The sequence below is a fragment of the Sarcophilus harrisii genome, chromosome 5 (assembly GCF_902635505.1).
Source record: "Sarcophilus harrisii chromosome 5, mSarHar1.11, whole genome shotgun sequence".
NCBI lineage: Eukaryota > Metazoa > Chordata > Mammalia > Dasyuromorphia > Dasyuridae > Sarcophilus > Sarcophilus harrisii.
The window spans coordinates 238,942,317-238,969,056 of record NC_045430.1 but is presented as its reverse complement, the minus strand read 5'-3'; the positions used below and the strand labels follow the sequence as shown (position 1 = coordinate 238,969,056).

General features: G+C 37.2%; 1 protein-coding gene across 1 annotated transcript in view; it reads right to left on the bottom strand.

Moving 5' to 3' along the window:
- The window catches only part of FAM171A1 (family with sequence similarity 171 member A1), a 176,181-nt gene that overhangs the window by 82,079 nt on the left and 67,362 nt on the right, over nucleotides 1-26,740 (bottom strand). The window lies entirely within an intron of this gene.

Below are 26,740 nucleotides of genomic sequence, written 5' to 3'. Positions count from 1 at the left end.
AAAATTAAAATGCCATTATTACTTAAATAAATTTATAGATAGTATCACCCCAAATTATCAAGAACTAGTTTTATAAAGCTAGACAAAATAAAAACAAAATCCATTTGGAGAAATGAAAGATCTAAAATCTCAAGAAAAAGAATGAAAAAGTATAGAAATGAAACCTCACACCTCAGAGTATATTGTCAAGTAAAACTACTTGGGGCTGGCTAAAAAATAGAAAGGCAGCTCAACAGAAGAGACTAGGTTAAAAAAAAGAATCAGAAACATATGAACAAAATTACTCAATGCTCAATAAACACAAAAATATATATTACTTGGAAATGAATTCTTTATTGGAAAAGGATTGCTTGAAGAAAAGAATAGATTCTTGCCATATACCACAATAATGCCTGAAATATATATACAAATAAAAAATAAATACTGTGATATGGCCTGAATGTTAAAAGTTGGGCAAAAGAAAATTATAAGAGAACTAGATCAGTTACCTATAGGGGAAGAATTCTTAAACAAACAAGAGAAAAGGTTGATCATAAAAGATAGAGTAAGTAGGTCAGATTACATGAAATTTAAAATCTTTTACATGAACAAAAATCAATTCAATTAGAGAAGCTGTCAACTAGATGGGAAAATCTTAGAATCAAATATATTCAAGATGGGAACAAGTACAAACATATGACTAAAAATCACCTTTCTAGTGGACAAAATATGAAAGATCTGAAGATCTTGATATGAAAAAAGAAAAGAAAGAAAAAAAAGCATTATTAAATGACTCCTATGTGCCAGATTATATTAAGTGCTTTATAAATATTTCATTTGATCCTCACAATAACCCTATGAGGTAAGTGACATTATTATTCTCATTTTACACTTGAGGAAACTGAGGCAGACAGAGACTAGTCCAGGATGATAAAGCTAAGTGTCTGATGCAGGATTTCAATTCAGGTCTTTCTAGTTCTGGGGCCAGTGCTCTAGTCACGATTTCAACTAGCTGCTTCTAATGAATAAAGGGTTCTCAAAATAAGAACTGTTAACTAACAACAATCCTATGGGCATCTAGATAGCACAAGTTCCCAAGAAATGAAAATAGGCTCACATTTATTTAACACTTTAAAATAAGTAGAGTGTTTTTCTCACCTCATAACAATCTTGGAAGGAAGCAGGAAGGAAAAAACATTTCTGAAGTTATCATTTTTATTTTGCAGAAGAGGAAATGGTGGCTCAGAGACTTTCATGGATTCGTCCACTATCACAGAGCTAGTAAATGTAAAGACTGAAACTCTAGCCCAGATTCTGATTCTAAAAACAATTCTTTTTCTTCTTAAACTACTACTGCTAGTGGTAGGTGATGAGAATTGTGACCAAATATCTCTAATACCAAATGGTTATAACTGAGGTGCATGACACAGTAGATTAAATTTGGAACCAAGAAGACAATATTCCAATCTTTCTTCAGACACTCCTTATGTGATTTTAGGCTTTTGGATTAACTCTCTCAGTTTCAGTTTATTCATCTGTAAAATAATACCTCCTTAGATCTCTTCCAGGTCTAAAGATAGATCCTATGGTAAGGTTAGACAATGTACAAAGGACAGATCAAACAGCCTGAGAAAAAGGAGGAAGTACAGAAGTGTAATGAAGCCACATCCATACCAAGAAAACAGGTTCTGAGAATCACCTCATTTTTCCTTCCATTAAGTCAGTTCCCCTTGAGGGTGAGTCTCCATCAGTCCTTGGAGGGTTTACCTGACACGATCTACTCTCATCCTCCCCCACCTTCTACCACAGGCAGTAAGTACATGGTTCGAATCTCTGATTCCCAAAGCTATTTGATGTCTTTGAGATGTAGAGGTCACACTACAGGAGACTTCAGAGCAGGTTTAAAAGGGATATAGTTGGATTGTTTCTATGAAGTACATAAGTAATTTACAAAAAACTAAAAGGCCAAGCAAGTAACGTGGAGGATGAAGAAGGCTACTTCTCCAAAAAGATAAAAGCATTAGAGGGCTTTAAGTCCATCCAAAACCTGGCAAGAGCACAAACCAACTCATATCTCTCCTAAGGACAATCCTGGATGAAACAGACTAGAGAGCCAAAAACAGAAGTAAAATGGGAGAGCGCGGCCATTGTTTCTTCCATAATCTCCTTCCATCATCAGTGACAGTAAGAACACCTCGTTTGGTCTCTCCAACTCTGTTTTCACTGAGTCAAATGAGAAAGTAGAAATGCCATTTAGGAAAAGAAAGTCAGGAAAGACAACTAGATCACAACGTCTACACAGTAGGACAATTTATGTTGAGGGTGAAAGAATCCTAGGAGCATGGAAGGATCTGTTTAGATCAGGGCTTCTTAAACTTTTCCCACTGCTGACTCCTTTTTTGCTCAAGAAATTTTTATATGGTCCTGAGGACATGGGAATATAAAAGAGGTATACAAATCAAAAGTTTACTGATAAATCATAATTTTATGATTGTCCCATTAGTTTATGAAACCCCATATGGGGTTGTGAACCACAGTTTAAGAAGCTGGGTTTTAGATAATGTATCATGTATCCAAATGAATGGAACAGGAGAATCAAAGGCAATAGGGGTACTCAAAAGTCGGCAATCAAGAGGATAATAATAACTAAGTTACCCATATATTAATTTTTTCATCTTTGTAAAATCTTATGAAATGATCTACATTTAATAACTACTATTTATATAGTTCTTTAATGTTCATAAAGCGATCCCTTGTTTGGCACGTCTTAGCAACCTTGTAAGGGAGTGGTATTATCATGCTCATTTTACAGATGAGGTAAACTGAGGCTGACAGAGTTTAAAGGTCTTGCTCAAAGTCACATTTAGAAAACGCTGAGGCAGGATTAGATAAAATTCATTTTCCAAACTCCAAGGCTGATCTATTAAAAACACTCTTAAAAATATGAGGTGGAATAGTAAGTGGCAGAAGTAGAAGAGGAAATCATGGGATTTAGAGTCATAAGAATAGAGATAGAGCATTAATGTTAGGAAAAGCATGGGATAGAGAGTCATATGACTACAGACTGAGAGCTAGAATAAACCTTGGAGATCACTTGGTCTTTTCTGTTGTTTAGGCATTTTTTCAGCATGTCCAACTCTTTGTGACCCCATTTGGGGTTTGTTTGTTTTTTTGACAAGGATACCGGAGTTGTTTGCCATCCCCTTCTTCAGAGCCCATTTTACAGATGAGGAAACGGAGGCAAACAGGGTTAAGTGATGTGTCCAGGGGTCATACACTAGGAAGTGTCCAAGGTCAAATTTGAACGCAAGAAGATGAGAGTTCTTGAATCCAAACACAAAACTCTATGCACTATGATGCCCTCTAGTGAATGACTCAAGGTGATAGAGGCATTAAATGGTAGAACTGGGATCTGAACTCTGTGTAACCCCAAGTTCAGGACTTTTCCAATGGTACCATGTTGTCTCCCAGAAGCCTTAGGTCTGAATCCTAGCATTGCCATATAACTACTTGCCTTAATTAGGCAAGTCATCCTTTACCTTCACACCTAGAAACAGTTAGATAGAGCAGCAGATAAAGAGTGCTGGTCCTGGAATTAAGAAGAAGAAATCTATTTAACAACAGTCTGAATATTTTATGTCTTAAGGGAAACATAAAATAGGAAAATATATGCCCACCTAAGGTACTAACCACTCTCAAGGAGAATGTCCAGTTCAGGGTCGAAATGCAAGAGAAATTTCCTGTAGATAGTAAGATTATTCTTCTTCATAGAATATATTATGTTGAGAACATTAAGCCTCAGAACATCAAAGGATCTCATTAATGAGATCCATGATTATACAAAAGAAACTAGCACCTTTCCATAAGGAAAAACTAAATACCTATTGCACTGGCTATGAAAAGCAGCTGGATGCTCAGTCCATCAAATAAGTACATTCATTCATAAATCATGAACAGACTCTCAAGTTGGACAATGAGCCTAGCCTAAAATTGAAGAGGAAGAAGAAAGCAGGTTAGAGTACATGTAAAAAATTACATCAAACTTCAAATGGTTCCAAACTAGTCCATAATACAAAGCTACCTCTTTAAATCAAATGTTTTTCTGGGGATGATATATGGTTAGAAATCTTGATCTATAGAATGTCAAAGTTGTAGGTGACTTAGAGGAAATCAAGGGATGCCTCATGGGTGAAAAGAGACTGTAACCTATTTCCACAGATGACTTCTGTGTAAGTGGAATAAGAGATCAAATCATCCAAAAAATGTATGATTAGAAATGGAAGTGAGTCAATCCTGTAGGAAGAATGAGAGATGACAGATGGACAGCTCAAAACCTGTTCTGGCAACTACAAAACATATAAATACCTAAACAAAGGCCCCTACCATGTTCAATAGATATTCCATGATGAGTTGATGGGAAAAGATGCATAAGAACTGCACAGAATAGCTTGGAAGAATTGCAATCCATTGCAATTAAAGGATTAAAGAAATGACCATCAATTTTAGAAAGGAATTTATAAATTACCTAATCCAAAACTGTCCAAGATCACTAAGAAAGTAGATAGTAGAATTGAGATTAAAACCTATGTCTTTTGGCATTAAATCTAATATTTTCCTACTGTACTACACTGTCTCAACATGGAAATGCTCACTTCAAAAGGACCATAGACCCCCCGGAATAAAATGCTGAATCTCAATAAATATCTCGCATCCTTAAGTGGATCATGTTGCATCTTGTAACATCCATTGCTTTCTAATGAGACTGCCACATTTCTCTACTCCTCCTTACTTAGATAGTCATATATATGAAAACATAGTAATTTAAAATAGAAAACAAAATGATACTGAAAATTAAAAGTGAACAATAATTAGGAAAGCAAAAGATGAAAGAAATAAGTGAAACAAAAATCATTGGATTTGACATTAACAAAGTAAGCTCTATTAATTTATTTCAACAATCTCAATCTCACAATATTACAGACAAGAAGATAAATTTCATATACATCTATATATTATAAAGCAATCACCCCTCCTCCTAGAAGATAATGTAAATTAACTCAGCTTTTGTAACTGTAGACATAGCAGAGAAGGTGACTTTTATGGGGCAAGTGGGTGGGTGGCTTTTTATAGGAGTTCCCTGATGATATATGAAATTTTATGGTAATGTAACATTTACTAATACTTAGTATTACAAGTTTTCTGCTATCACATTACTGACTGAGAAATAGTTGCTAAAGAGGCTGGGATTTGGAAAGAGCTATTGGGTTTGTGAATTAGCAATGGAAAGAATGAGTTCTTTTGTGTTCAATGTCCTAGATTTAGTACTTGAATGTCTTCTCAGATATTAAATGAATCCTAAGAAGTGGACCAATCAACTTTTATTTCATGCTTTTAAGTCATTAGTAGAGCTCAAGGAGAAAAATTCCAATTTTGCCCACTTAGCCAAATCTGTATTAAAAAACATCTGCTCAAGTTCTAAAAATATAAAAATATTTTTATTTTTAGTCACCAAGCAAAGTTCTGTTTTGATATTTTGTGTATTCTTGACCTGTCTGATGCTCTTTAGATCTATAGCAATATAGTCTAAAAAGACACTCTCATGTGTTTCATAAAATCACAGAATATTAGGTTAGAAAGAGATCATTTACAAAAGAACTAGAAAGATCATAAAGACAAAATGATTTATTCAAGATTATGGAATCACAGAATTATTTTATGAGGGTCTTTAAAAATCATCTAGTCCAATTCATACCTAACAACTACAAAATGTCCCAAAACATACTAGCATCCAGACGTTGTTTAAAAATTTCTAGTGCTAAAGCAATTAGGTGGTGCAGTGGATATAGCACTGGTCCTGGAGTCAGGAGGACCTGAGTTCAAATCCAGATTCAGACACTTACTATCTATGTGTGACCTTAGTCAAGTCACTTGCCTTGGGGATGGGGGGGGGAGAGATTTCTAGTGCTTGGGAAACCCATTACCTTCAAAGGCACCATGGTATACTTTGGAATAGTGCTATTAGGAAGTTAAGTGTTAAGTCTATATTTGCCTTTCTGTAGCACCTTATCTTAGTGCCTAGTTGAGCATTTCTGAGGTTGGGTTTAAAATAAAAAGTCACATTTCCACTCCCTCAATACCCCTTTTATATATAATTTTCCTCTGTTAGATTATAAGCTCCTTGGGGGCATAGCCTGTCTTTCCTTTTTCATATCTGTATCTTAATGTTTACTGACTCTCCTTCTTACACATGACAAAGATACTCTGCAATATTTGAAAAGAAAAAAAGTCCTACATCTCCTCAGATTTTTTTCCCCTCCGTTTCTTTGAAGAACCCTCTCTTATATTTCTAGGACCTTCAAAATCCTGGAGACCTTCTTCTGCATATTCTATTTAAGCTTATCAATGTCCTTCTTAAAATGTGGTCCCCATACTGAAGCAAATAAAAACCAAGGAGATCAAAGTTACTGGACTGCAGATGTAAGAAGATTGGAATGGTTAGAAAGGGTCCAGTTAAGAATGGCTTTGAGTGCCAAATGTAGGATTTTACATTTCATCTTGGAAGTGCTAGTCATTCAAATTTACTGAACGTGGAAGATGGGAGTAGACAGGCAGCTATGCTCAGACCTATACTTTAGAATTTATTTGACAACTGAGCAGAGGATGGATTATAATAGGGAAGGCTGGGAAAGTAGCCACTGGCTACTCTAACAGTCCAAGTGTGAGGTGATGAGAGCCTGCATTAGACTGCTGGGAAGTCACAGGGGAAAAGGGGAATTGAGGAAAAACGTTCCAAAAGTAGAATCAATAGGAGATTATACACCAGACTAGATATTAGATCTAGGAGGGAGAGAGTGAGAAATTGAGTATGACACTGAGCTTTCAAGACTGGGTAATTAGGAGGTTAGGGGTATTGCTGATAGTAACAACAAAATCTGGAAGAGGGGAGAAAAGAGAAAACATGATGAGTTCCATTTTGGACATGCTGAGTTCAAGATGGCTCTGGGACATCTACAATGAAATATCCAATAAGTCCGTGGAGATGTGAAGCTGGAGGTCAAGAGATAAGCTAGGGGGTGGATAAATAAATGAGATTAGCCCAGACAAGATAAGAAAAATCAATGGAGCTGATGAGATTTCCAAATGAAATAATATAGAGGGGAAAAAGAGGACCAAAGATAGGGCCTGGGGAATCCCCATTGTTAGCTAGCTGGTCATTTGGATGAGACCCTCAATCTCTCAGTGGATAGGGTACTGGGCGTGGAATCAGGAAGACTCAAATTCAAATGTAGCCTCAGATATTTACTAGCTGTGTGACCCTGGATATTTAACATTTATTTGTCTTCATCCACTGCAGAAGGAAATGGAAAAGCACTCCATCTTTGCCAAGAAAATGCCCAGGGCAATACGGGTATGTTATGGTTTATAGGGTGACAAAGAGACACAGGTGAACAAAAACAATTATATGGATGAAAATCTAACAAGAGAATGAGAGAAGACATTTTAGAGAAAGAAAACTATTAACAAAGGCAAAATGGTGGGAGGGAAAAATGATAACTGTAAGAGACAGTAAAAAAGAACAAGCAATATGAAAGCAGAGTATATAAATGTAGGGTAGTAACAAAACAAGTTTGTTAGGCAGAGTAAGATTAGTCAAGGAAGGTGCTACTAATAAAATAAGATTTGACATGATAGTAAAGAAGGAATAATTAAGGATTTGAATGCAAAGAAAGTTCATAAAGGATACCAAAAAAGATATCCAATAATTTCTAGGAGAAAGTAACTAGGAAAGAATGCCTTCTGGTCATTATAAAGTAATACTATCCGGTTGTAACTACTTTATTTATTTATTTTTTTTGAACTTTATTTTTTTTTATTATAATAACTTTTTATTGACAGAACCCATGCCAGGATAATTTTTTACATTATTCCTTGCACTCACTTCTGTTCCGATTTTTCCTCTCTCTCCCTCCACCCCCTCCCCTAGATGGCAAGCAGTCCTACATATGTTGAATATGTCGCAGTATATCCTAGATACAATATATGTGTGCAGAACCAAACAGTTCTCTTGTTGCACAGGGAGAATTGGATTCAGAAGGTAAAAATAACCTGGGAAGAAAAACAAAAATGCAAACAGTTTACATTCACTTCCTAGTGTTCTTTCTTTGGGTGTAGCTGCTTCTGTCCATCATTGATTGACTGAAACTGAATTAGGTCTCTTTGTCAAAGAAATCCACTTCCATCAGAATACATCTTCACACAGGTTGCAACTACTTTAGGGGAGGCTGAAAATTATGATCAGCTTGTAGGAAAACAGATAATGGCAAACTATAAAATCCTCATAAAACTCAGCCTCCAGTCTGTTCTGACCATATCTCTTTTATTTGCTTCTTGAGAAATGATTTGAGGATGGTACTAAGTCTAGCTTTGATCTGGATATTGCTTTGTATTGCTAATTTCCCAGTTTAGCCTCTTATTTCCGTGGCAACTGAATCCAGCTTTAAACACCTACATCATACTTTGAGTCTTTTCCTGAATTCTTTTTGCATATTGTTTCCCTACTGCTCCACCTGGGGAACTTTCCAATGAACTCCTTAATACCTATGAACTACTTCCTTCCTCAGTCTCTGGAAGGAAGAGTACAAAAAGGTGCGTAAATACTTGTGACCTCAAAGTTTATACCAATGCATGGCATAAGGGTAATTGAATAAACCTGAGATGTCTATGTAAAAAGATAGAATAATCCCAGAATCCCAGGAGCATAGTTGATCCCTTGTGAGATGAGATTCATTCCTGAAACATGGTAACCTTTTTCAAAAGAAATAAAGTAGCTAGAAGCTATTGAGTAATATAGTACCATATTTTAAAAAAAGATAGATCTATAAAAAAATCACAAATCTGAGAGGGGAAGAATGATGGAGACAATTTGAATGAGTATAAGAGAGAGAAAACAGACGTGATATCTTTATGGAAGATTATTATAGTTGCTGTTCTTTCATTTTTCAGTCTTTTCTTACTCTTTATGACCCTTTTGGAGCCTTCTTGGCAGACACTGGAATGGTTTGTCATTTCCTTCTCTAGTTCATTTTACAGATGAAGAAATGGAGGCAAACAGGATTTAGTGCCTTGCCCCAAAAATCACACAACTAGTAAATATTTGAACCCAGATTTGCTCTCATGAGCAAGCTCAGCACTCTATGCACTGTGCTATATATTATAGTCTACCTGATCAGATGCAGAAAAGAAATGATTAGTTTTGAGGACAAAGATAATGGCACAAAAGTAAGACAACATAGGGGGGCTAGAAGGGAATTTTTCTAAGCAAATATTTGGTAGAGGCATACTTTTCCGAAAAACTGAACATCTAATACTTTTTGATAACCAGTGTAATCTTTCAGTAGGTAAAGGGAATGGCAAGGGTGATGCTCTTCTAGACATGATTCTGACCAAAAAAGGACAAAATGGCATGAACCTTGGAAGAAAGATGCTATATTATTATTGAATTCATGACAGCTAAGAGCAGGAATTCTCGATATAGTCTGATATTTACCCCAAACTTCAAGAAGTTCTAAGAAAATAGAACTCTGATTCCATAGCCTAAGAATCTAAAAAGAAAAGTCCATTTAAGAAACCCTCAGGAATGAAATTCTGACCAACTAATTGCAAATGATAGCAAGGAGGGGAAAATAGGGAATGATTATAAAGTGGTCACACAAGGAGTGTGGTGAACTCAGATTTTCAAAAGATTTATAAGTGATGGAAGCAAAGGCTTATAAGTGAGTAAAACATCAAAACAAAAGTAAAATTATCTAAGTGTCAGGAAGGCAAATACTTTTAAAGCTCAGTTTAGAAAGGAAGGAGTTTTGGAATGGGCAGAATGTTGCTAATGCAGTTGAAATTATTCAATTCAGTCTATGTCTGTTTTCTCTATCAAAGGAGAATGATCTTCCTACTGAGGATGATAGGAAAAATGGTTAAGAAGGAAAACAACAAATTATCCTAAGGAAGTTCAAGTCATTCAGTCTGGTAAATTCTATTTCAGGGACTGGAAGGTCATACAAATAAAATTGCTGAGTTGCTTTTAAAGATTTCTGTGGAATCAGAGAGAAGACAGAATGAACAAAATCCCCTTCAGACTCTTTGAAGAGTATAAGTAATTTAGATATATAGATGAGAAAGCTCAATGTTGGGAGGGACTTCAGAACAATTAGAACTCCCATTTTGGGGTCCCACTGTCCTCACTGGTGGCTTCCTCAGGATCTCATTATATCTAGACCAGTGGTCCTCAAAGTGTAGTCCAAAGAATTGTTGGGGTCTCTGAAACCCTTTCAGAGGGTCTACAAATTCAAAATTATTTTTTATTTCTAATATAGTAAATAGCTATAAATATAACCCATGTGAACAAAAACTCTTTGAACAGATCCTCGATAGTTTTTTTTTTTTTTTTTTTTTTTTAACAACATGAAGATACTGAGAACAAAGGTTTGAGAATCACTGATCCAGACCTTGGTTCTAGCCAGGATTCACTTCACTCTTGCTAGCTGCCAAGCCACAAAAAAAAACCAAGTCTTAGAGACCTTCACCCTTATATTCCCAGAATTCCCACTTGGTGACATAACTATCTAGACCATCTACATATCTTGGCTTGGATTCTCCAGTCTCCATGTCACTGTCTCTCTCCTCTCTCATATCTCCATCTTCTCTCTCTCCTTCTGGAACTAAAATCAAATGAACTCTGATATTGTTCCAGGGAAGTGTGTGCCAATTTATTCCTTTACATCATCCCTTGCCACCCCTGTAATTTCCAAACAAATATATTCTTCCCTGACCAGTGAGTCCCATTTTTGTCTCCCTCTATGAGAATTATCAACTCCTTGAGGACATGGCTTTTCACTTTTATATTTGTATTCCTAGCATTTGGCACAGAGAAAGCACTTAATAATTTTTAAAAATTCATTAATTTTCTCAGCTGTCTAAAAATAAAATGGGATGTCTCATGAAGCAGTAAATTCCTTGTCACTGAAAGTATTTAAGCTAGACAACTCCTTATGGATATGCATATCAGGTAGGCATTAAGTAAATGACCCTTGAGATCATATTTCAAAACCATCATTTTATAGATAAAGAAGTTGTGAGGGGTAGAGAGATTAAATGACTTAATGAATCTCACACCATTACCTGCAAGCAAAGCTAGAAAGAAAAAAAAAAAAACCACAATATTTAAGACACAATCAACATTGGTAGCTTATTAAGATTTAGGCAAAGGCATATAAAGAAGCCTGGATATCAACATAAAAGATCTCTGAATATTAGTATCTGGCTCTGCATTCACAAAATGATGTTAAGTAAGGAGAGAAGATTCACTAGCAGTATTTCAGGAAGGGTGGGGCAGTTAGGTGGTGCTGTAGACAGAGAGCCAGCCCTAAAGTCAGGTTCAAATCTGGCCTCAGACACTTCCTAGCTGTGTGACCCTGAGCAAGTCACTTGACCCCAATTACCTCAGGGGAAAAACCCCCAAACAATTTCAGGAAAGGAAGGATGGATGGAGAGAAAGAAAGAAAAGGGTAGAGTGAAATCTTTTTTCCTCTCCTGAATATCAGGAACTTTTCTGGAGAAATACAGATTCCTTATTCTCCCCAGTTCCATAACTGATAGAGATCATCATCTCTGTCACTTGTTAATTTGGCAAAACCACATAATCCCTTGATGTCGATTAGATGGTTTCTTGAGGTTCTTATCAGTTCTAGAATTATGATCCAATAACTTTGATGTAGATAAGTCTACGAATTGAGGATATATCACCAAGATACAGTAAACCAATCATGCAACCATGGGGCCATGAAAAAAGAACATAGGAAGGAAGTTTTCACCCATGATCCTTTCTTCTTGCACAAATTTGGACAAGCGTGGCTATGCTGGCACAGACTACTCCACTTTCAGCAGTGCAGAGAGCATCTGTTTTGTGGGCAGAAACTAGACATTATCTTTTAGTCAAACATCATCTTTTAGTAATTTCCTTTCCATCTCCCACAAATTCAGATTTAAAATGGAACAAGGTTGTTTCAAATTGTTGGCTTGGATGAATGTGTTGCCAAGCAGTAATGGACTTACAAGATGGTGACAAGGGGAAATTATTGGCACACAGGTTACATAATTACAGCAAAAAATGCCTTTTCCACCATGCAGATATTTGGCAAAATTTATTTAAATGGTGGAAAGAAAATATCAGGCTTACTTTATTTTTTTATTTTCCTTTTCTCAGTCTCAAACAATATCCCAAACTATTCTTTCTGTTAGTGCCCTACAGTGAACAAAATACAATTAACAGTAACTGAAAATCACATTTACAATGTTTTATATCCAAATCTGCAAAGCAGCTCCTCTTTCCCTTTAGCAGAGACCATCTGTAGTCCAGCTCTTGGTTTATTATTTCTCACCTAGTGGGATCTGGAGACATTTCTAGAATCAGACTTTTACAATGGCAACTTTCACCTACCCCTTGAGCATACCATTTTAATTTGCTGTCAAATCCACTTCAATGAACCATAACCTCTAGCTTGGATGGGAAAAAATGAAGCTAACAGATCTGGTATTTTTTCCTCTATGAAACTTTTAGCTTACTTTCCCCAATTTTTGTTCCCTTTTTGTTTTTTAAATTTTTAGATGTTATTGAACTATGTTCTGGGACTTAAAGAAACTTATTCTTTTTTTTTTTTTTTTAATTTTCAGAGCTATAGTTTCCAGAAGGAAAGAGCCCCAACAATAAAAACCACAACCCAATAATTGTACAGCAGGTAATAAGAGACACTGCTAGACATGTCCATTTTGGCCAAACAGATTAAGGGGAAAAGATCATTCCAAGCTGCCTGATCCTTCTGTTTACCATCAGGAAAAGGAGCTGAAAAGGAAGTCACAATACTTATCATCAAGCACTGTGATTAACTAAGTTTAACCCCAAAAGCACAGAGCTACAATCTCTATATAGTAATAAACCAAATGACAAAGATACCTTGACTTTCCTAAAATATTTATTAAATAAAGGCCTTATTAAACTATTTTACTAATAGGGCAAAGATCCTTGATATGCAATATTTCATTTCTCTTTTAATGGATGTTAAGATTTCTAATGTCAGAGTATTTGCAAGCCTCTTTATATATAGCATCATAAGCAGACATGCATCCATGTCAAGAAATAGTTTTCAATTCCCTCTTTTCTTATCTTACAAAAGACAATAATTTAGTTTTTCCTTGCAATTTGGCATAATTAGGACACATCTTAGGTTACCTGAATTTTTCTTTTATTTCCCCAATCTACAATCTCAGACAGCATTTGTAACATTCAATTTTTATGATCTCTGAAAAAATGAAATGAATATCATGTTCTCACACTCTTTAGATAAATTGAACTTAAAAAGCCCCCGCCCCCAGAAATGAAGAGCCAGGGATATGGTTCAATAACTATCTGCAGTTAGTTGCACTTCTTCCAAAATAGCCAATTTCCAGTGCCACTAAATGCTTGGCAATCTTCCCAATGCTTAATTTCTCAAGCCTCTTCGATGGGTTGTTTTGCTGATTTTTTCCCCCTACAAAGACCAAGAATACAGTTAGTGTTCTCAAGTGTACTCTCCCCTTAATGCTGACAGCAATAAATATGTCAGAATGGGGCATAATCTTTGTTCCCTGCTGACTCCCAGAAGTTTTCCTCTTGTAGTGGAACCCATTGTAATGCTGCACTCTGAAATAGATGTCTCAAGAGTCTTTCTCCCTTGCTTTTAAATATAAAATTTCACCAAATTCTTAATAGCTTAAAATTGAATTAAAAACTTGGGGAAACCTTTTGTATTTTCCTTGATTTTCAGTTATAGCTTCTGATCTATAGACATACCTTTGAATCTTTTTGGATATTCTCACTGATTTTTTTTTAATGCAAGTGATTATGTTGCCGTGAAAGCCCCTGAGAAGTGAGAATGTCATTCTGTGCTTTTCTTTCCCAATCTTTAGGAACTGAGTCATAATCTAAACTTTGTAATAAGATGTGACAGACTCCTCACTTAAAGTTTCAGTCTGGAATAAGGAAAATAGGTCTGTGAGTTTAAAAATGCCTACCCTTTACACAATCTTTGTTTATTTAAGTAATACTATCGACCCACCATTATCAGGACATGTGCTAGAGAATCAGAATCTTATGACTTAGATTAATGCAGCTCTGCTTCTTATGTAATATTCCTCTATGATATCCCTGGCAAGTAGAAGCCCCTTCTTGAGGACTGCCTTATGAAAAAATTTATTCCCAATTTACGTGGCTTTAAACTACTAACAAAATCTTTTCTTTCTCTTTTTGTACTTCTAATAGTATTTTATTTTCTTTCCAGTTATACATAGTTTTCAACATTCACCTTTACAAGATTTTGAGCCCCCAATTTTTCTCCCTCCTTCCTTGCCCTTCCCCTTCCTCAGGATAGCAAGCAATTTTATCTAAATTGAATCTTCTACATTGGCTATTCACCAGTCTGAGGAGAGTGTTATACATGTACAATCATATGAATCATAATTGTACATTAAGCATGTTGTAAAAAGAAAAAACAAAAAAAGTGAAAATACTATGCTTCTACTTACATTCAGACTCTACGTGTTTTTTCCTAGATGTGAAAGGCATTTTCCATCTTGACTCTTGGAATTGTCTTGGATCATTATACTACTGAGAAAAGCTAAATCTATCATAGTTGATCATCATATAATGTTACTATTATTATGCATAATGTTCTCCTGCTTCTACTCATTTCACTCAGTATCAGCTCATTTAAGTCTTTTCAGTTTTTTCCCTCAAATCTCATTTCTTGTAGCATATGCATAAACCATAACTTGTTTGGCCATTCCCCTATTGATGGACATTCCCCTCAATTTCCAGTTCTTTTCCACAAAAAGAGCATTAGCAAATTCTTATGGTGAGATAAAATTAATCTCCCTGTAATTTCTTCATTTCCCACCTCTTTGTCTTTTAAAGGAGTATACTCTACATCTGAAATTTACTCTTTTCTTACCTCCGACTCAAAGAATCCTTCCAAGAATAACTCAGGTATCTTCTCTCACAGGAGGCTTTTTCTGAGGTTCCTTCCTGCAACTGTTAGTGCTTTCTCTCTCTTACAATTACTCTGTATATACTTTGTATTCCGATCACCTTGGGTAAATATTGTATCCTCCAATAAAATATAGTTTCTTCTAAGGCAAGGGCTATTAGAAGATCACAATGTTTTACTCTTTTTATTTCCAAAGCCCAACACAACACCCAGTACACAGAAGTGTACTTAATAAAAATGTGTTGAGTTTTTTTTTTTGAAATAATTATTTATTAAATATCTGCTGTGTTCTAATACTATGTGTTTATATGCTGACACCATATGCTAAGTTTTATAACTATCATCTCACTTAATCCTTATAACATACCTGAGAGATAGGTGCTATTTTTTTTCTTTTACCAATTTTACAGTTGAGGAAACTGAGGCAGATAGGAGTTAAGTGACTTGCTTAGGGTCACACAAGTAGTCGACATTTGAGTACTATATTTGAGTAGTACCATCTTTGAATCCAGGTCTTCCTGGTTCTTGGCCCAGCACTTTATCCACTGCCCAATTTTTGCCTTCTAGATGCATAGAGGATAAATTGAATCTTCTATACTGGCTATTCAGCAGTCTGAGAAGAGTATCATATCTCCCACTATGTCTTCTTTTCATCAACTTACCATCCCCCCTTATTTTAAGCATTCCCTTCCATTGGAAGGACTCCAGCTTGTCAGCATCCTTAAAATACTGTATCTGGCACTGAATGTGATTATTCTCCAGATGCTAGGACAGTAGGATTATTCTGCTTTGTTTTGGACACTACACTCTTATGATCATGGTCTGATATTATTGCATTATCTTTTCTGGCAACAGTGTCAACCAATAGTTGGCTCATGTTGAGCTGACAGTCATCAAAAACTCCCAGGTGTTTTTCATATTAGGTATGAGCCATTATTAAAACATGCCCTCTCCCTGCAGTGGTAGTACCTGTACAATTGATTTTCTTTTTATACCTTATATGTAAGATTTGAAATTTAATAGAGGCAAATATAACCTTATTAGATTCAGTCCACTGTTCCTATCTGTATAGACCTTTGTAGATTTGAGTCTTTCATAAAAGAAATTAGAGAATTAATCCTTCTTCCCAGCTCAATGTTATTTATAAACATGATAAGCCTATTATTAATATCTTCAAGTTATTGATAAACATCTTAAACATAACAAGACCAAAGACCTGCGGCCATCAGAGGTCTCCCTTATGAATTAATCAGTTTGGAACCCTCTAAACTCTCAGTCGGTTCACATTTCTCTAGCTTATCCACAAAGCTAAACTGGAGGCCTTTGTGAAATGCCTGGTTGAAATCCAAATATGCCCTGTCTACAACATTTCCCTGTTAGGCCTATCTATTGTCATAAAGGAAATGAGGTTAGTCTGATACGACTTGTTTTTAATGAACTTGTGATAGCCATCATCAATCACTACTTCCTTTTCTAAATAGTCACAAACCATCTATTTTATTATGGGTTCTCAAACTTTGCCAGTGATTACATCAAGCTGACTAGTTTTGAGAATTCATGGTCTTTTCCACCTTATAAAAAATCAGAACATTTGTCAAACTCTGATTTTACCTAGAGTTCCATAATCACTAGAAAGATTTTAGTTATCTCACTTGTAGTCTCAATTTTCAGATGACCCAAAGTTAGGAGGATTAACTAACATACTGGATGATTAAGTAAAAATCAGAAAGGATCCTGACAAACTTGGGCATGGAAATAAATGTAGGGAGATGAAGCCTGATAGGGTTAAATGCAAAATACAAATTATATGTAGGCATCCAAATCAACTCTACGAGTGTGGGATGGGAAAGCTATGGTGAGACAGCAGATGAAAAAGTTCATAAGTGAGTCAGAAGTATGAGTGATGGGTTAGCAAAAAAATAAAAATAAAAATAAAAGGGCCATTTTGGGCTGCATAGCTTCAAGGAATAGGGAAGTGATAGTCTTATTGTTCTCACTGAAGCATATCTGGAGTACTGAGTTCAATTTTGGGTCCTATGGATTAAGAAGGAAATTTATAAATGGGAATGATAATGGTGAAAAACCTTCAATCCATATCAGACAATGGTTGGTTGAAAGAAATTTATGTACATCTTTAGCCAAGAGAAGAGAAGACTCTGAGGGACATGATGACTATTCAAGCATTTTAAAGTCTATCAGGTGCAAAAGGTATTAGATTTTCCCTGTTTGACTCCAGAAGATAGAGTCAAAAATACTGACTGAAGGCTGCACAGGTTAATTTAGTCTTGATGTCAGGAAAAACTTCCTAACAATTAAGAACTGTCAACAATGGGATGAACTACTTTGGAAGGTGTGTCAGGTTCCTCCTCTTCAAAGGTCTTCAAGCAGAGCCTGGATGTCCATTTATTGACTATGCTGTAGTGAGGGTTCCTTTCATGTATGGGTTGTAATGGATGGGTCACTGAATTCTCTCGTAACTCTCAAATTCTGATATATTTCAAAACCAGGGATGGAAAGAATCTAGGCAAAGAAACTTGAACTATTTATAAAAGCTATTTACAAAAACTATTTACAAAAGCTTTTTTGATTCTTTCTCTTCATTTATTATGGGCATAAATTCCCTCAGGCAAATTGGATCAAATCCTGCTAGTCTGAAAATAAGTTACAAGGACATAAAACAACCTAGGACTCTCCTTATAAAAGCATACAGGGGTTAGAAACTCATCTTCCATTTACCCCACATCAGACTGGAGCCATGTTCCATGGAGCCTGGAGATTCAGTCTGATAATTATCACTGCCCCTGACAAGATCCACTTTTCCAGATGGTGATGACAATTAGCACTCCATGGATGTGGCACAATCTCTACTCATCATGATTATATTTTAATGAGAAGTACCAAGATATCATCAGGGGAGGGAGAGGGATCAAAAATCCCTTTCTTTTGGTTCATTTGCAAGAATTCTCCTTGAACTGCCATCTCTGGCTTAATCAACAAGTAGATAAAGATGGCTGGAATAGAGGATCCCCAAACCAGGATGACTGGATGACCAAGCTGGGTGCAGACAATCTTCTGAGCATCAAATGCACAAAACAAATTTGATAGTTCTAGTCGTGGGGAGGAAGCCACACAAAATATAACTAGAAGTGGCAGGAAGCAGATTACAGCTGGACTAAGCAATGCATCTGATAACCTTCTTTATGTCCCACCAAGCTAATTTATCCTACTGCCAAGCTCTCCGGATACCAACCTAACAGAACTGGGGCATACCATACCAAGTCCTGACTCCAGTTCTGGAAGCAGTTGGCATATTCGATCAGAGTCAATTTTCTCTACTGAAACTGGAAAATCTACTCTTCAGTTCAGGTTCAAATGTGTGAGCTAGGAGGTTTGTTTAATAAGGCTCCTGATGCTCCTGAAGAAAACTCTTCCTAGGAGACAATTTCCCCTGCTAGGTGAGGTGCTGCTAAAGCAACTTCCAATGTCTTTCTCCTCTCCAATCTAATCCCCACATGGCCGCCATTGTGATTTTCTTTGAATATGTCACTCTACTTAATAAACTGGACGACTTCCTGGTGAATCTAGGATCAAACAGAAACAGCTCTGTTTGGCTTTTAAAATCCTTCACAACTTGGCCCCAGCCTCACTTTTCAGCCCCCATACTTCCAAGTGCAGCCCAAACCAGATTAAAATTTAATTGGGAAAATGCTTAATAAAATAAAGTAAAATACAGTAAAACAGAGATAATGTGAATTTGTGGTTTTCTAAGGCCAAATTCAGCTGTAGGGGATCTATTTCTATTACTCTATTACTCTATGGCCATTCCTTTCTTCCCTCATTCTCTAGTTCAGGCCCCTCCCCATGATTCACAAACCAAATTTCATCTCTGGCCACCTTGACTCTGCACTGGCTACCTGGGATGCACTCCTACTTATCTCTGTCTTCCGGAGTCTCTTAATCCCTGTAAGGCTCATCCAAGCACCTTTGTACAAGACCTTTCCTGCTTCTGCCAGCTGCTGATGGCCTCCCTCCCGGTGTCCCCTTGCCGCCTGTCTAGCTGTTCAGCTGTCTGAACCAACTGCTATCATAGTTCCAGTCTCTGGAGCTCCAGGCTAGCGAATGACAGGACAGCAGGTACCCCTTCCCAACAGTGCAGCTGCAAGCCATCTGTAGCAGGAATTCGGATGCTTAACACTGGGATCTGCCCAAGGCTGAACTAGTACAGGCTCATAATTAGGGAAATCCCTAAGCAGGGGCACCAGGTAATCCCTGCTGGGACAGAGAAAAGCAAGACTCAAGGAAGGAGATCAGACATAATCTGCAGGCTGGTCTGTCACCAGGGTGATGGGGGTGGGAGGGATGCTTGAGAGAGTGGTGAGCACAGTGCTAATAGGAGGATGTCTGCTAAGCAGGGGGAGCAGAGATGCAGGAAGCCCACAGAAGTGACTTCCCTGAACCAAAGCTGCCTGCTGGAAGTCTTTTTGCTCCTCCCCAGTGTGCCTTGAAGCTCCTCAGGGTCCCAGGTGGACTCCAGTACCTACTGCTGACTTAACCAACCCACTGAGCAGGGAGGGTCCTGGCAGCAAGCTCCCTCTCCCTTGTATCAACTCTCAGCTGCCTCCTGTTAGGATTCTTCTGAAACAGGAGCATGCTGGGACATCTAGTCAGATAGCATCACTTCTGTGAAAACAACAGTATGTGATCACGGAGAGCATCTTAAACACTTCTCAGACAAACGCTAAACCAATCTTCTCTTTCTATTCATTTCTGGGACCAGTTACTAGCACATCCATATTTACAAGGACAAGACCTGCCATCTAGGGAACTTCCAGGTGAGCAAACTCACCTACAGAGGCAGGCTGATTCCTTCCCTTCGACTTATGGTCATGTGGAGCTGGTTGCAGCAAAAATTGTCACCCTCATAACCTGAGGGCCCCATGCAATAGTAAACTCCCAAGTGTAGCCCAAACCAGATTAAAATTTATTTGGGGAAATGCTTAATAAAATAAATTAAAATACAGTAAAACACAGATAATGTGAATTTGTAGTTTTCTAAAGTTGTAGGGGATCTATTTCTATTACTCTATGGTTGTTATATTCTGCCGTGGAGCACAGAGAGGATAAGTGATTTACTTTGGACCACAGAGATCTTAGTCAACATGTATCAAAGGTGCAGTGGGAACCCAGGCTTTCCTGCCTTTGAGTACAGGTCTTTATTCACCATAGCACACTGCCTCTCAACATGCAAAGCATGCACAATACATATAATGGTGGCTTAACAGGCAGCGTGCCCAGCTGAATGTTAAAACCAGGGCAATGTGGTTTTCTAGTGAGAATGGCTCAGCTGATGGCTTTTTAATGACCAGGGAGCCCCTGTAGTGTTTCAGGGTTCAATACAGTTACCACAATAGAAGGCACAAATGGGGCATCTGTCAGGCTCGTGGCTAGGAACAGTAGCAAAGCCTCAAGTGGGGATCTAGGGTCAGCAGCAGGGCCAAGGAGAGCTAGTTGTGCCCCAGTGCCATCCTTATGGGGGAGGCTTGTAGTGGGTAAGAGATATTTGAGGAGCCACATGGTGGAACCTCTCAGTAGAGCTGGTGGCTGATGGAGAGATCTTTGACCCAAGAAAGCCTGCAGGGTTAGGGAAGGGAGCGGCTGCATTATTGGAACCTTCTCAGAAGTGCAGTTTGTTGAGTGTCTCTCAGCACAGTGACTGGGGGGTGGGCTGGCTGGGCTGGGAGAGGATTTCTGCTAGGTCTGTGTTTTCTCTCCCCTCTAGCATCGTGGGCTCTTTGGCCACACTCGTTCCTTCCCCATTGGCTGATTCATCAATCTTCCAATATAGGTGAAGTTATGGTAACTGAGGTAGCCCAGCTTGCACGCCCAGCTCCATCACAGGAGCTCTTCTCGGATCCTGGGAAGGCAGCAGGGTGGGAGGAAAGCCAAGCACTTATTAAGTCCCTTCTCTGTGCCTGACACTATGCTAAGTGCTTTACAGATAGGACTTCATTTTAACCTGGAGACAGGGGAGACATGGGGAATGGTGATCTTTAAACAGGGTCTTTAGAACCTTGCTTTCAATATAAAATCATTTTTTGGGGGGGACAGCCTGCTGGCCAATGATCCATAACAACAGCAAGCAACTTCAGGTACCATAAGTTTTCCTGGCTTTATAATCCCTTTGATATTGATATTAAGGTGATGACTCAACCAAGTCTTAAAGTAGAGAAGAACGTAAGAGACAGACATCCAGGTTGTCAGGGAGATCTGAGTTCAATTTGGGCTCAGAGGCTTAATAGCTGTTTGACCCTGGACAAGTCACTTAACTCCTGAGTACCTCGGTTTCCACAACTGTAAAATAGGAGTAAAAATAATATCCACCTTTCAGGACTGTTGAGAAGATCAACTGAGATAACAGTTATAAAGCCCTTAGCACAGTGCCTAGCATATAATAGGTATTATATTACTTATTATCATTTAGGATTACGTGTCAGTTTCTTAAATGATTCAAAAATATGAACTGGAATATTTTTTGTTTAATAAGAGATTTTAAAGCTGTATTTACTAAATCTAACCACAAGCTTTCTGTAAAACTGAAAAATAACAGATAAAGTGGGCATCTTATAAAAGATGTCCCAAATGTCTTAATACTGTTTAAAACTTAAAACTCATTTTTAACCTTGGTTAGTTATATGACTATAAAAGTACAGTTAGCAATAGGAGGAAAAAAGCCTTCAAAACTGCCTGTTCCTTTGTCATGTTTCATTAAGGAAACCCTGGAGGTATGCAGAGACCATCCTAATAAAATATAAGCACATGGCTTGGCAGTTGCTGGTCTTTTCTGTGTCACCTTTTCTGGGAGGTGCTCAAGAAATGGAACAGCATGGCTTAAACTTTTCCATGTCCCTTGTGCCTTCTCCTTATGAGACTGGTTGGTTGGTTGTGGTCCTTCATCCTCAAAGAAGATCAAAATGCCATTACTAGGAGAGAATCAAGTTGTAGTCCGTCTGATTGTGCTGATCAGACCAACGTGAGCTCGGAATGCTCTACCACCACTCAGCCATAAATATCCATGTGAACATTTGGGATGACTTCTCTAATTTTGTGCATCTTGCGTTTTTTTTTTTTTTTTTTTTTTTTTTTTTTTTTAAAGCTATTTCAATTCTGCTTTGCTCCTAGAGGACAGCCCCTTCTCTGATGAGAGCACACCATACTGGAGTGTAGGGTGTGTTCAGGGAAGATGTTATGGAGGCAGAATTCAAGATTTGCCAACAGACTGTACATGAGGAATGGGAGTGAGGAGCCAAGGAGGATACTTATTGGCACAAGCATGGGTGCTCAGGAAGATGGCACTATTTTTGACAGAAATAGTGAAATTCAGAAAAGAGGGAGGTATCTGAGTCATCAATGGTTAATTTCCAAAACACAAAATATTTGGCCACTGAGTGGCAAAAGAACCATACAAATGGCTGTGTGGTTACAAACATGTGTAGTCCAGATCTGTGGTTTTAGTGTATGGCACTCCCAGTGTAGAAATAATCTGCCCTTGAGTCAGACTGGCAAAGTCTTCTATAACACAATATTTTATGTAGTTGCTCGGGGCACAGGGAGGTATGGTAACTTATCAGTGGTCACACAGCCAATATGAGTCAGTGGCAGAAGCCAACATAGAGTCTTTTTGACTCCATGACCAGACCTCTCAATCCACTGTGCCAAGCTTTTTGTAGTTTCTTTTTGAATTTCCAAATCAACATCTGTCAAAAATCCCTTTCCGGTTTTTCTATCTGACTGAATTATTCTTTGAAAAAGTAGAAAGGAGTGATGACTATGGTTTCCGAACATGGCCAGGAAAAAATAACCATCACCACATACTTCAGTTTTGCTCCAGTTAAAAAATGTTCCAACTCTCTAATTAACACAAACTTCTACAAAATCTAGTCACAAGGATTTTCTTAAGGATATCAGGAGGAATTAAATTTCTTGCACTATTAAAAAGGGGAAAACATCCTAAAGAATCTTGTTTCTTGCAATTTTTTCCATAATGAACCTTATCTATGCAGTTCAAGTTTTTGGAACACTTGGGTTCAAGCCAAATAGATTTATGCATTTTGTTTTTTTAACCTCTGGCTCACTGTGCTGGTGACATAATCTTGAAATTTATTTCTCTCTCTCTTATTTTAAAAATATAAGTTCCACACTCATCTTTCACTGCCAACCTAATTGTTAACTCTACTGCAATTACACAATTAAAAAAAAATCTTAATAAGGCCCTTTTCTAAGTTAGAGCATAGGGAAGCTAGCCATTTTTTGTTTTTAATTTATATAGCTATGTTGTTACCTTTAAATCTCAAACAAGCAGCTGTTTAGTAACAGGTGTAAAATAAATCACAGATGTGTGTCTCTGGCACCATTTGGCTGCCTTATAATGGGAACTCACTTGCTAATTCCAGTGGCAGTTAACACTGGCCAGGTCCCAAATAGGGAAAACCAATCGATTGAAGATTAGAGGAACAAAACTAGGCAAAAATATGGACACAGCAAAGAACTTAAAGTAAAATAACAACAGCCAGTCCTTCAAGGGCTTCTAGGTAAAAACATCATAAGGAATACTAGCTTCATGGAAGCAGAGTACATAAGACAAGGCTTCTGGGCCCTGTATGCTATCTATGGTCAAGGAACTGACTGAGAAGTTCTGTCTGTCTTTAAGGTCCTAGAAGGCAGAGATGTCTCTTGTGCCTTTTTATATTCTCAGTATGGAAGATAGGTCCTGCATGATGACTTTTGAATAACTGTACTGCATCAGTCTCCACACAATTCCTGGAACGCAGGAGGCACTTAATAAATGCTGACTGATTGATTGTATGTCCCTTTTCTTCCTCTACCTCAGTACAGTCTTAGAATATGTGACTGGAGCTAGAAATAACTCTAGCCTTTACCTACTGTGACTCTTTCAGTAAGAAAATGATGTTTTGAAAAGTTAAGGAACCTCTCCAAGACACATCATTAATGGCAAGGCCAGATGAGGATCTATGATGAGGATCTATACCTACTAGAATGGTTGGAATTCGCTGAAGGAGACAGAAAGAAGATGCAGATATCTTTGGTAATCTTTTCTTTGTGAAGAGGATGAAACCTTTTGAGAAGAGCTCTTGCTTGTTACCATTAAGTGAAATAAATGGTAAGAATATTATCACCATTAGTAAGAAGTCACCTGAAGTTACCCTGATGGTTAAAATTGACTGGCTGTGTTTTTTCTCATCGTTAATCTGTTTAAAGTAATTAATCTTTATCACTGTTTTATCATTGATTTCGTTGTTAAAAGTTTTATTTTCAGAAAATTTAATATTAAATATTAGGAAAAGATTTTAATATAGAGAGTAATATGAGATACTATGACTAAGTCTACTAGTCTACTAAATAAATAATATTTGGTGAAATAATATGGGGGCTCTGAGTTTGTTTGATAAAGAGATATGTTAACATTTTATCAATTGATAAGGAAATATCCAAATATACCACTAAGTGACTTTAGATGTCAGACTGATAAAATTAAATCTGGGAACCAGTCAAGTAATAAGTTGAGAGGTTACCAATAAACAAAAGTAAAGTAAGCTTGCTACATTTCTACTAAGCCAAAGACTTCACCCTAAATTCCACTAATGGCTCCTTGTTCTGTTGTCTGGAGTAAAGCAGAACAATTCTGATCTCTTTATCTACGCTACAGTCATTAAAGTACTTAAAGACAGTAATAGTGCAGCCTTCTCTTTTCCAGGATAAATATCCCTAAGTTTTTTTAACAGAAGAAACTTATGCCATACTTTCTAGTTCCCTCACCATCTTAGCAAACTTCTCTTGGATACTCTCCAGTTCATCAAGGTTCTTCCTAAAATGTGGTCCTTAGAACTGAAAACACTGTCCCAGATATGATCTGCACAGGGCAGAGGGTAGCCAGACAATCACTTCTCTGTTCCCAAACATTAGATTAATACAGTCTAAGATGGCATTACCTTATTTGGTTGCTTCTCCCACTATTGACTCCTATTGATTTTGGCATCCACTAAAACTCTGATATTTTTACACAAAAACTGTTGCATAGTGGTGTTTCCCTTATCTTGTACTTGAATTTTTTTAAATATGAAAGCATGAAATTTACATCGGTCCCTACTAAATTTCTTATTAGATTAAGTCCTAGTTGAGATCTTTTTGGATTGCCTGTTTCTCAAGATATTCTTCCAAGCAAATTAGATGTGCATGCCATCTTCTAATGTTAAATAGCACAAGGCCAATGGCCAGGCACTAGGGGAAATTGGATAGGATCACAGATATAGAACAGAAAGCTTAGTTTATCTGTTCCAGATATTGAATATATGGAAATTGAAGTTTGGAGAGATCCCGGACACTTGAATAGTAAGCAGCAGAATCAGGATTAGGTTCATGTCCAAGTTCAATGTTCATTCCTACCACCCAGTGCCTCTTGTATTTCTTCAAGTTGATATTGGATTATTAATGACTTTTTGTTAGTTCCTTATGGTCAAATCATCTTTGAATCCATGGATTTATACTTGTCATTTAGCCCATATCCAAAGCAAGAGAAGATATAAAAGACATGGAAATAAATGACACACTTTGTTAATATCTAAAAATAAAATAGAAAATAAAAAGGATGAAAGAACATTAATAACTCCTGAGCTATATGCTTACTCTCTCATTTATGCAAAAGATTTATACAGGTCATCTATATATGAGCTGAAGGGCTCACTGATTTGGGAATTTTTAGGCAATAAACAAGCTTTTAAAAACAATTGTGAGCAACAGACCATATCTAGTCACTCTCAGAAGTGACTGAAAGATATAGAGAATAAAAAATCTGGTTGTGCTTATTGTTTCTTGATTAAGAAAAAGAATGACTCAATAAGATAAAAAGTGGCCTTAAAAACTAATCATTTTTTACAAAGTGTCTCCCAGCTACATATTCTGATCATTCAGAATTCCTTGGAACATGTATCAATAGAAATAATCCTGTTTGATAACTCTCCTATAAGAAACATCAGAAGAAGAGTAAAATAGAGATGTATACTTGCTGACAATATTGCCCCTACCCCCAGTCCCCCAAAGAGATTCAGCACAAAAGCTAGGCCACGGAAGGATTCCCTGTGGATTGGGAGGTCCTCCAGATGTTCCTGTTTGCAGATGATTTGTTGATCAAATCAAGACGTTACAGAGAGAAGAGACACATCATCCATTGTTCAAAGGAATTTGCCCTATCCATTCATAGGAGGAAAACCAAGTAAATGAAGAACATCTCTTGTCTAGATTTCAGCATGGATCTAAAAAGACACTGCGATAGACAGTTTAGATAATGAATTCACCTCAAAGCTTAAAAAGGAAAGAAAAGTAGATTATTTTGAAGAAAATTAAGTCCTTTTATTGGACTTCAAACTTCCCCTAACAGCTTAGTAAGATCATATTCTCAAAAACCTTTGATGCTTCTGACCCCCAGCCATTGGGGGGGTAGCAATGATAGTTTTACCATGATACACCAGCCAGCCTGTACTACTTTCACTTTTTTCTCATGACAAATGACTGGCCAGGGAAAAGTGGTTTTGGAAGCCAGGAAACAGCTAACCATCCCACATGTGGACCAAATCCATGACCTCAGCCTCATTCTGGCAGGATGCTCTGATGGC